Here is a 10178-nt window from a genome sequence, read left to right as displayed (position 1 = left end):
GGAAATGAGAAACAGTGCCAAACAGAAAGAGTGGTGAGTGTGAGTACTGCACGAGGGCATATTGACTAAGGAGTGTCGTGACAACAATGATATAAACTTCTCTCAACCATCGGACAGCTGACATTACTGGAGAATACATTGTTCATCGATTTTTTTTTTCTATATCATTGCTTTCCCTCTCTTTCTGCTTGTACCTGCAGCTCATATCCATACCATGTTTTCTTTTTAACCGTATGGTGGGTGTACACACGTTATGAATCGTTTCCATCCTCGCATTTGATAAAAAAGGATTTTTCTCTTTATTTGCAATATCTGTATTCAGAAAATGAATGTATCCTATCCGCATGCAGTCCTACCAGAAAAATGTATACACTGTTTTCTTATCGAGAGGTACCCAAAGGCAATGAGAAGAGGAGGAAGCCAGCAGGGGGAGACTTGTGCTTGTGTTAATTTTGCAGATGGTTGGGTAGTTTATCTGCATCTCCTTTTGTGAAAGCAGACAATATAAGAGAATTGTTGGAGATCGGGGTTCTGGTCTGACCTCTCCTGAATGTTTTACTGGCAGCGAAGTGTTTAGTTCCCATGATGCTTTGTCACCCTTAAAGCTACAGCCTCTCTTGTGGGGTCTTTGCATTTTTACACGGACTCTTCAAGTTGACCTGTTTACTTCTGCGGTGGGCACCTAGGGGGAGATATGGAAGGGATACATTGCGAAATATGGTGGATGAAACAGTTTGAAACTCCTGCTTTTTCTCTCTCTAAATAAAACAAGCACAAAATATGGACAGAGGAGGTAACGACAAAACTACAAGTTTCAACAATGACATTGTGAAACAGTGTTACTGTTCCCCATCAGCACTATGATCACATAAAGTCAAAGACAGGAAACTGCTTGTCACAGGAGATCAGTTGGGTTCAGAGTTGATTTGAAAAGCCTACATGAGTGACAAATGTTTTGGAACTGAACCTCCTTCCTCAGTACAATTGTCTTGTCTACCTAGGGTCTCATAAGAAGCAGTTCCTCTTTAAGGCAGGAAATGCATTCTGGGCATTGTACTTCTAAGCAGCCATTGGACACGAATGTACCTTTTGACCATCCTTAGTTTACAATATCATTCAAACTAAATTATAAAGCCAAGGAAAAGGTCTCTACATGTTGTCTTTCTAAAACATTCCAAGGTTGTCCTCTGTAGCAGGGAAAGCTAAAAAATGCTGTTAAAGAGGATTTTGCAGATTTTAGTCACTTATAGCTACATTTCCACAATTTTTGCCAAAAATTTTAGATTCCCTGTAAAATAGTGACAATTCATATTATAATTTTAACCTTGGCTTAAAGACCATGAAAGATACACTTAGCCACACCAACAATATGGAGCTCCTAGAAAAGTGGTACATTAGTAGAGAAAAGAGGGATGTAAAGAATTAAACCCAAAATAGGGACTCCCACTCCTAAGTAGGGTCACTTGGGAGGTATAATTTTCCATTCAGTTTACAATTCAATGTTTATAGAATAAACCCTCTGATGTGCATCACACACTTGAAGAGTCTGGTGTCTGTTGTCACATGACAGTGATGTAAACCCAAGAAGAAAAGCGCAGCTTAGCAGAGGGGGCCTTGACAGGGCTTGGAGGCAGGCTTAGGGGGAGCCTGATGGTGATTGGTGGGTTAGGATTTAGGGGTTGGGCTGATATAAATGTCAGCCATTTTAGAAGTAGTAGTAGTAGTAGTAGGAGTAGTCCTGGAGCTGGCGGGTCAAGATGGCCGAGGGGGCCAGGGTCCGGCGCGGCAGCGGAGACCTCCGCAATGATTGAGCCTGGGTCCTGCGGTTTTGGATGGTGCCGGGACTGGGACAGGTATAGCTGCGGCTTGCCGAGTGTGTGCTGGGACCGACACTGGCGGCGTTGAGCAGGCCCCGCCGGCCGCCTCACATGCCCGACAGTGGGAGCGGAGCTTAGGCAGACCGGCAGGCCCTTCACTGCCAGGCAGCGCAACTCCCAGTGCGGTGGGAGCCGCGCTTGGATTGCAGGCCCCCGAGGTTGGGATAAATATCAGGCGGAGGCTGGAGCTGGTGGGACACCTGACCTGGCCCTTGGAGGGCCCGACAGTGTGCAGGCAAGTGGGAGCTCTGAGCAGGAGGCGACAGGCCCCACGGGGGCATAGCATGTCTGCCAGGGCGTCATTTCCTTCCTGGCCTGATGCCAGGGTAGATGGAGGCGCAGTGGGCCCCTTGGGTGTTGGGGGTGTCCCTGGGGTTGACATCAGCCCCCACCTTGATTGTTCAGGGTCCCTTGGTTCCACTGGGTCTTGGAGGCACAGCTGGGCCTTCCCGTGTGAGGGCTAAGGCTGGCAGCGGGGTGGCTACTGGGTGCAGGCCACAGGGTCCTTCCCATCAGGTGTCCCCTGGGGTGGATGTGCAGGGTGCACCGTTGGGCAGTACTGGACAGGTGCTGGTACGGCACATTCGGGCTGCCGTGGCCGATGTCACCTTGGCCCGGGCTAGTGGGCAGCAGGTGGGTCTTTCTGACTGCACCTTGAGGGGCGCAGGGCCTGCTGTTGGGAGGCGACACAGGCAGGCGGACCTTCAGGGTCGCACTTTGATTAAGGGTCCTGGGGCAACTGGGTGCAGGGATCGCACAGGGTCACGCACGGTGCCAGGCAGGTCACAGAGTAACAGATCCCTGGGTGCCTGGAGGAGGCACGCGTCGAGTTCGGCTGCTGGCGTTGAGCAGGTCACAGCTGGGCCTGAGGGCAGGGTCCCCAAAGGTGTTGGATACATGGCCAGGGCTTCATTGGACGCCAGTGGTTCCTCTGGGGAGCGCTCAGTGGCTTCGGGACGTGGATCTATATTCAGGGTCGTATGAGACAAACAAGGCATTTGCCTTGGGTGGCACTTTCCAGGGGGAGGAAAAAAAAGCACCCCCCCAAATGCCCAGGCAAATGTCTTGTTAGCCTGACGGCTAACTAAAAATCTGGTCGGGCGAGTGGCGCTGGTATAGGAGCACTGATTAGTGAGCTCCCTGCTCAGCTCCCTCGCGTGCCGCAGAGTGATGTCGGTCACCTGGAGCTGGAATATGACGTCATATTCCGGCTCCCGGCATCACTCTGCAGCGCGCAAGGGAGCTGAGCAGAGAGCTCACTAATCAGTGCTCCCTCGCCAGTGCCGCCCGCCTGTCCGCCCGACCGCCCAGCAGCCCCCCTGGAAAGGGAGAACCCCCCTCCAGCATTCCCAAAGGAGGCTCAGGGGATTGAATTAAAAAAAAAAGTGAGTGTATTAATGTGTGTGTGTGTGTCTGTTAGTGTGTGTGTGACTGTTAGTGAGTGAGTGAGTGAGTGTGTGTGTGTCAGTGAGTGAGTGTGTCTGTTAGTGTGTGTGTGTGTGTGTGTGTGTCTGTTAGTGAGTGAGTGTGTTAGTGAGTGTGTGTCTGTTAGTGAGTGTGTGTATGTTAGTGTGTGTGTGTGTGTCTGTTAGTGTGTGTGTGTCTGTTAGTCTGTGTATGTCAGGGAGTGTGTCTGTTAGGGAGTGTGCTACTATGTGTGTGTCTGTTAGTGAGAGTGTATACGTGTCTGTTAGTGAATGTGTCTGTTAGTGAGTGTGTATGTCTGTTAGCTAGTGTATGCGTGTCTGTCAGTGAATGTGTGTGTATTTAGAAGGTGGGGTAGGGGGGAAAGGGGGCTGGCGTGGGGGGGCGCCTGTGTTTTGTCATGCCTAGGGCAGCACAAAACCAGGATACACCACTGTCTATATTGTCCCTCCCTACCTCCGTTTAGGCGTGGGTTAAGTGTTGCCCGTTTGGTCACAGCGGCGGGCTGGTATAAGGAAGGTTAAGGGGGTAACGGGCCTGCTTAGGGAAGAGAAGAGCAAGAGTAGTTATTTGGCTGGTTAATATGGACTGGTTACCTGTTGGTAAGATGTTGGTGGGTTTCGAGCTTGTTGGTAGCTCAGAACCCGGGTGGTGTAGGGGTATCGAGGTATACCCCTGCCAGGATCGTGTGGAAAAGGTTGGATCTTGTTTATGTTATATTTACGTGTTGTTATACCATGTTATATTATATATTATGGGTTTGCCTTGTGATTCGATATGTGGGGAAGTGATAATGTTGGATGGCGGAGGATTTGGGGTGGGCAATGACTTTAAAATGTTATTGTTATTATTATGATTGTCCTCAAGGCAGACAGTTTGTAAGGCATTCTTTGTTCAGCCCACGCCAGTCAGGTAAAGTCCTGATGCCCCTTTAGAGTGTCTCTGGGTCCCCGTTCGGGATCGGTAAGTGGGTTGATGGGGTTGGTTGGTCGTACCTTGTTGCTGATGTTGGGTTGCCCCAGATATAATGGGTGTGTGATATGGGCTTACAGCGTGAGTCCGAATGTGCTGGGTCGTTCTCTGTTGGTCGGTGGCTTCGGTTACCGCTGAGCATTGAGCGGGTCGGGTGAACCCGGTGGTCCTGTGCCGCCTTGTGCGAGGGCTGGTGTTAGGGCCCGGGAGGTCCGTCTCCGCTCCCCGCCACTCCAGTTTCCCACCTTGTCTCTGTTTAAGGGCCGCTCTGAGGTCTCAGGGCGGGCATCCGCACAGGAGGCGTCGGGTGGCAGGGCGAATCCATGCCGCCGCCTCTTTCCTCGCCAGCTTGAAGATCCGACCCCTATTGTACAGCTTAGCCCACAGGTTAGTGCAGAGCTGGTCAAAGAAGTCCAGTGTGCTATCAGGAGGTTTTACAGGGGAGCTGTTTGACACTGGTCGCACCCGTGGCGCCATCTTGTTTGGGCCTTAACAGCCTCGTTTTTTGGTAAATATTATCGCTTGTTCGTGCCTTATTGTGGGGGTAATCGTCCCCTGCGAGGACCGGGATATCCCCCGCCGGTCCAGGGGGGGGGTAAGCTGGGCAACATGTGTTTCTCGCTTGGCAGCGGGTCCCGTGCCGGGCGATCGGCCGCTTCCCCCAGGCTTCAGGCTCCGCTGCAAGATAGGCCGCATGGTCGGCTCGTGTGCTCGTGTATCGTTGCGGTGCATGACAGGTACCGTTTTGTTCCTCATGTGGTTCTGTGTCGTTTTCTGAGCACCGTGGGCTGTTGGCTTGGTAGGATTTTACAGGATTGTCGAGTTTTATGCCCTCCAGTGCAAGAGCTCTTAGAGAGCACGACCGGCCATCTTGGCTGTCAGGCCCCGCCCCCCTACAAATCTGTTTATAACCTACTGGGATTTAGTATGGCCAAATACAGGGTACTGTGTGGGAGACCACGTTTGCTCCTTCTAAAGCAAATGTATCTAGGTTTAGTAGGGGATCACTCACAATTTCTGGCTGTGTTTACCTATCTATGATAGCAGCAGCTTGTATATAATACACAATATAGTCTTTAATGATGGAGGCATGGTAAAAATGTATTGACACAAATGTAATTACACAGCAAACAAACATGCTAATAACATGGACTCTGACTGTAACTTATGCAGGCACAATGTCAAGATTTTATGCACTTCACATATATAAAAATAATCTGATCACTGCATTTCTGGCCCTCAAAAAGAATGATCCGGGAGGCGGGGCTGTACCGCTGAGCCGATTGGTCGCACGCCTGCAGAGCTCCTGCAACACAAAGCTTGAAACTCGACTAATACCGCTAAAATACACGGCAAACTGATTTATAACCTGGACAAGGGACACTAGAGGAGCTGCAGACCTACTCCGTTAACAGCATCCTGACGCTCCGGTAGAATTTGAGACACTCTGCGGAGTGCGGCCTAGCAGAGCGGAGGACGGGGTGGACGGCCGCCGCCCTGTCTTACTGCCACAGACCGAACTCTCGCAAGCAGGAGAAGGCTGCTGCAGGACCTGATCTCCCCCCCCCCCTTTGGACCGGTGGGGGTTATCCCGGTCCCCCCCGGCTGCCCTACTTACCCTCAACACCAACAAGTGGCGACCGCTGAGAGGGCCTAAACAGCCATGCGGTTCACCAAAATGGCGGACGCACACCTCGAGCCAAAGCTGAATGAGCAGCCTCAACAAGCGACAAACACAAGCCTGGAACAGAGGCTGGATGAGCTCTTTGCCCGCTTCTGGGCACAGCTGGAATCCCGAGCCGAGGCCATCCAAGCTCGGAGCAGGAGGAGACCAAGAGGGGGAAAGGAGCAAGTAATGCAGGTACACCCTCAGGGCACTCACACCACAAGCACACGCAAACACAGCCACAAGCACACGCAAACACAGCCCTCCTGGGCCGAGGGCCAAAACTCAGAAACCCAGCGCATCGCCCGCCACGAAAGACAACCCCCCGCCACAAGCGACGTGAAAACACCCGGCGCCACTGCCATACCCCACACGGGGAAGATTTGGGCTCTGACAAGCGCATGGCGGGCCCCTCGCAAGGCCTGGAGGATTGATCCATGGTGCACTGGCCCGACATCACCGCAGGACTACGCCTATTGATTCCCGAGCATCGGGGTGGGGTGAGCAGACCAACCCAAGCCCAGGACTGAAGGACTGTTGCCAGACACCACTGTTAACCGCTACCATGACCCGGATGTATAATGCCACCCCCACCGAGACCGCAACCTACCGAACCCTGACCGACTCTCTGCGCTACACGGCTCCACACGCTTCTCATACAGCATGGACCTACCGACCAGCGGACTCATCCAGAGTGAAAGCTGCAAAACCCTCAGTACATTTTTTCTCACTCAAGGGGCGACAGTGGCGCTTATCACTGGCATAGATACAAGACAGACTCCTAGTGGTTCAATACCCAGTTAACTTTTGATAAAGCAGTCAATTCTTATGCTTAGGCTGTACGGCTATGTTACACTATGTTGTAGGCAAGACGTGGTACTGTTACCTGTTCTCTGTTGCCCCATAGCCTATATGCATACAGTGCAATCTATCTACACATCACATACAATCTTTGCATAGCTTAGTGGCCCTATTCTCTCAGCATACATTAGCATCGTTCACAAGCCTGAAAACATGGGCACAGGGCCATTCTTCTACTCAATTTTATGCAAACCGTGCTTAATTTTCAGTTTCACCCTGTTAATCCTTCACAAACCAGCAGTAGCACTTAGTGAACAGTTAACATAGAATGTGAAATGTCCATATACCTGAGCCTATTGTATAGTACAGCTAGACTGCACACTCATACGAAGTCTCTGCTCAATATGACCTAATTGTTTGTTCCTGTATAGTTAAGCGAACCTGACCCCCTCAGCTAAGAGTACCCATGCATGTTTGAAAGCTGACTCTTATGTATTCCAGAATCAAAATATGTATAATGATTCAAGCTTGTTGACCTCAATGCGACCCACCATATAAGGCGGTCTTATCTAGCCTATATTCAGCTTGCACTATAAACGTTATAAAATTGTGCCTTTTCTCTAAATGCCATGCAAATGTTCAACTATGTTTGTATTCAAATTGCCTGGAACTGCCGTCGTGGCATCGCAGGCATGCTTGTTATATCTTGCACAGAAAAAATAAAGAATATAAAAAAAAAAGACAAAAAAAAAAAAAAAAGAATTATCCATTTTGGGTGTGATCGATCCTATCACATGAATCTTTTATACTAATTTAACAATGAAAATAATTGTACATAGCAACATAGAGACATTTCCAGTCAGTAAAAGTTTGAAAGCTAAGATCACATGTTCTGTGTGGACATTGGAGCTGCACTTGTATATGCAAAAAAAAGACTTTAGCACCCTTCCAGAGGGGTATATTTATTCCTCATTCTCAGGTCCTCTACCAGAGGCCTGGGAGTCGGAGGGTTCTGTGCAGTATCTGTTCCTAGAACTGGACTCTTCTGGACAGCGATCTCAGATGTCTTGGACCTGGATCTACTGAAAGCAGTCTCTCAACTCATGGGTTACAGCCCCAAGTGCTCCTATCACAACTGGGACTACTACTGCCATCACTTTTCACATCCTTTCTAGCTCCTCTCTCAGTCCTTGGTATTTGTCCACCGTCTCATGTTCTTTCTTCCTGATGGTATAGTCACTAGGTATTGCCACATCCACCACCACTGCAATCTTCCATTCCTTGTCTACCACCATGATGTCAGGTTGGTTGGCCACTACTTGCTTGTCTGTCTGGATCTGGAAGTCCCACAGGATTTTAGCTGTGTTATTCTCAACTACACGTTGTGCTATCTCCCATCTGGACTTTGGAATATAACTGAAATTAGATGGAATATATACATGATGTATGTGTATATGTACAAAATATATCCTCACCTTACCTCAGGGCTCGACAAATCCCAGGCGCCAGGTTGCCATGCTGACTAGAAATTATGCCCTGGCGTCTTTAATTTGAAGCCCTTTAGCTAAAGCGACAAGATGGGGGAACAATAGAGCATGCAGGCGGCCAGCTCAGGTTTCATTGAGGCTCAGGGAGCGTGCAAGTGGCAACCCTGGGTTTTGTGGAGGCTCGGGGAGTGTGGAGGCGGCCAACCTGGGAGTCGTGCAGGCAGCCAGCTCAGGGAGCGTGCAAGTGGCAACCCTGGGTTTTGTGGAGGCTCGGGGAGTGTGGAGGCGGCCACCCTGGGAGTCGTGCAGGTGGCCAGCTCAGGGAGCGTGGAGTTGGCCACTCTGGGTTTTGTGGAGGTGGCCGCCCTGGATATCGTGCAGACGGCTTCCCTGGGCTGCATGGAGGCGGCAGGCTGGAGCAGCGCGCGAGGGAGCAGTGATCTTCCTTCCTGAAGAAACCTGTGTCCATCTCTCTGTGCTTGGCTTCCGTCAGTTTCTCCGGTATCAGTAACATTCAGCGCCTCCATGCAGAGCACTGACACAGGACTCTCTAGTGGCCGCCTGAGTGACTGTCACTAGAGGTGTTACTGGGCAGCAATGTAAACACTGCCTTTTCTCTGCTAGTTTAAAAGAAAACTGGCTCCTAACTTTTTTAGCTCCTAGATTCCAAACATATTTGTCAAGCCCTGCCTTACCACTTGTACCACTTACCCCACTCCCTCTAGAATGTAGGCTTGTTTGAGTAGGGCCCTCAGCACACTCTGTTCCTGTGTGTCCAGCTTGCCTTGTTGCAAAAACATGTCTGTTAGTCAACCTAACTAGTGCCAGGATTTGTAGGCACTTTATAAATAATAATATATATATATTTTTACACGCTTATGGCCAACAATGAACTATCCTACTGTTGCATACTGTTTATTTTAGTACAAACAATTCATCCTTGAATATCAAAGATCACAGTTGTCCAAGCAAAGTCTACTATTAGGAAGCAATATCACTTTCACGTTTTAGACACATTTTACTAAAAGGTGATAGGTTTCATCTTGTATGCCATTGTGAATTCCATAGATCTACATGTTCTATATCCTCCTGGGAATCATCTGGCTGAATTCTGAATGGGACATGGACCAGGATGTTTAAAATAACAAACCCACAAAGGGCATATAACTGGCTAAAACAGGAAGGTCCATCTCTGAGATCTTCTCAATTTAGGGGAAGACAGAGCTCCATACCACTTCCTATTCTGGTGGACTTGTGTCATGTGGAGCTTGTCTCTCAAACCCAGAAGCTTCAGTTGAACCCTGGCCACGATTGTTACTTTTACATACAAAATTAATATACAGTTTTACATTTCACCCATTATTATTATTGTTAATATGATATTTATAGAGCTAGTCAAATTCCGCAGCGCTTTACAATGGGTGGACGAACAGACATGTAGTTGTAACCAGACAAGTTGGACACACAGGAACAGAAGGGTTGAGGGCCCTGCTCAATGAGCTTACATGCTAGAGGGAGTGGGGTAAAATGGCTTCACATATCTACCTTACTCTTCAGCTGGTGAATGGAGCAGGTTTTGAATCCAAACTCTGGTGCATTGTAAGGCACCGTCTACTGTATCAGAAACAAAATGGATTACCTTGTAGCACTTAAAGGGACACTTGGTAAATATTTGTTGAGTATGGAAGACAGACACACATTTGAGTTTTATTTCTTTCTTTCAATTATTCAAAGGCACTTCCTGGGAAACAGTGCCAATTGTTATTAATATATCATAATAATTTCTTTACAAATTATACATCAGTATGAAAACTAAACTGTTTGCAAAATTGTTCATTTAATTTCCATTGTGCCCCCATTCCAAATATCGTATTTAAACAGCTCGTATTACTGTTCCCACCATGCCCATACAAACATTGTTAGTTCAACTCTAGTAGTCATTACGGCATA

Source organism: Pelobates fuscus, chromosome 8 (assembly GCF_036172605.1).
Source record: "Pelobates fuscus isolate aPelFus1 chromosome 8, aPelFus1.pri, whole genome shotgun sequence".
NCBI lineage: Eukaryota > Metazoa > Chordata > Amphibia > Anura > Pelobatidae > Pelobates > Pelobates fuscus.
Note: the sequence above shows the minus strand (reverse complement) of the source record.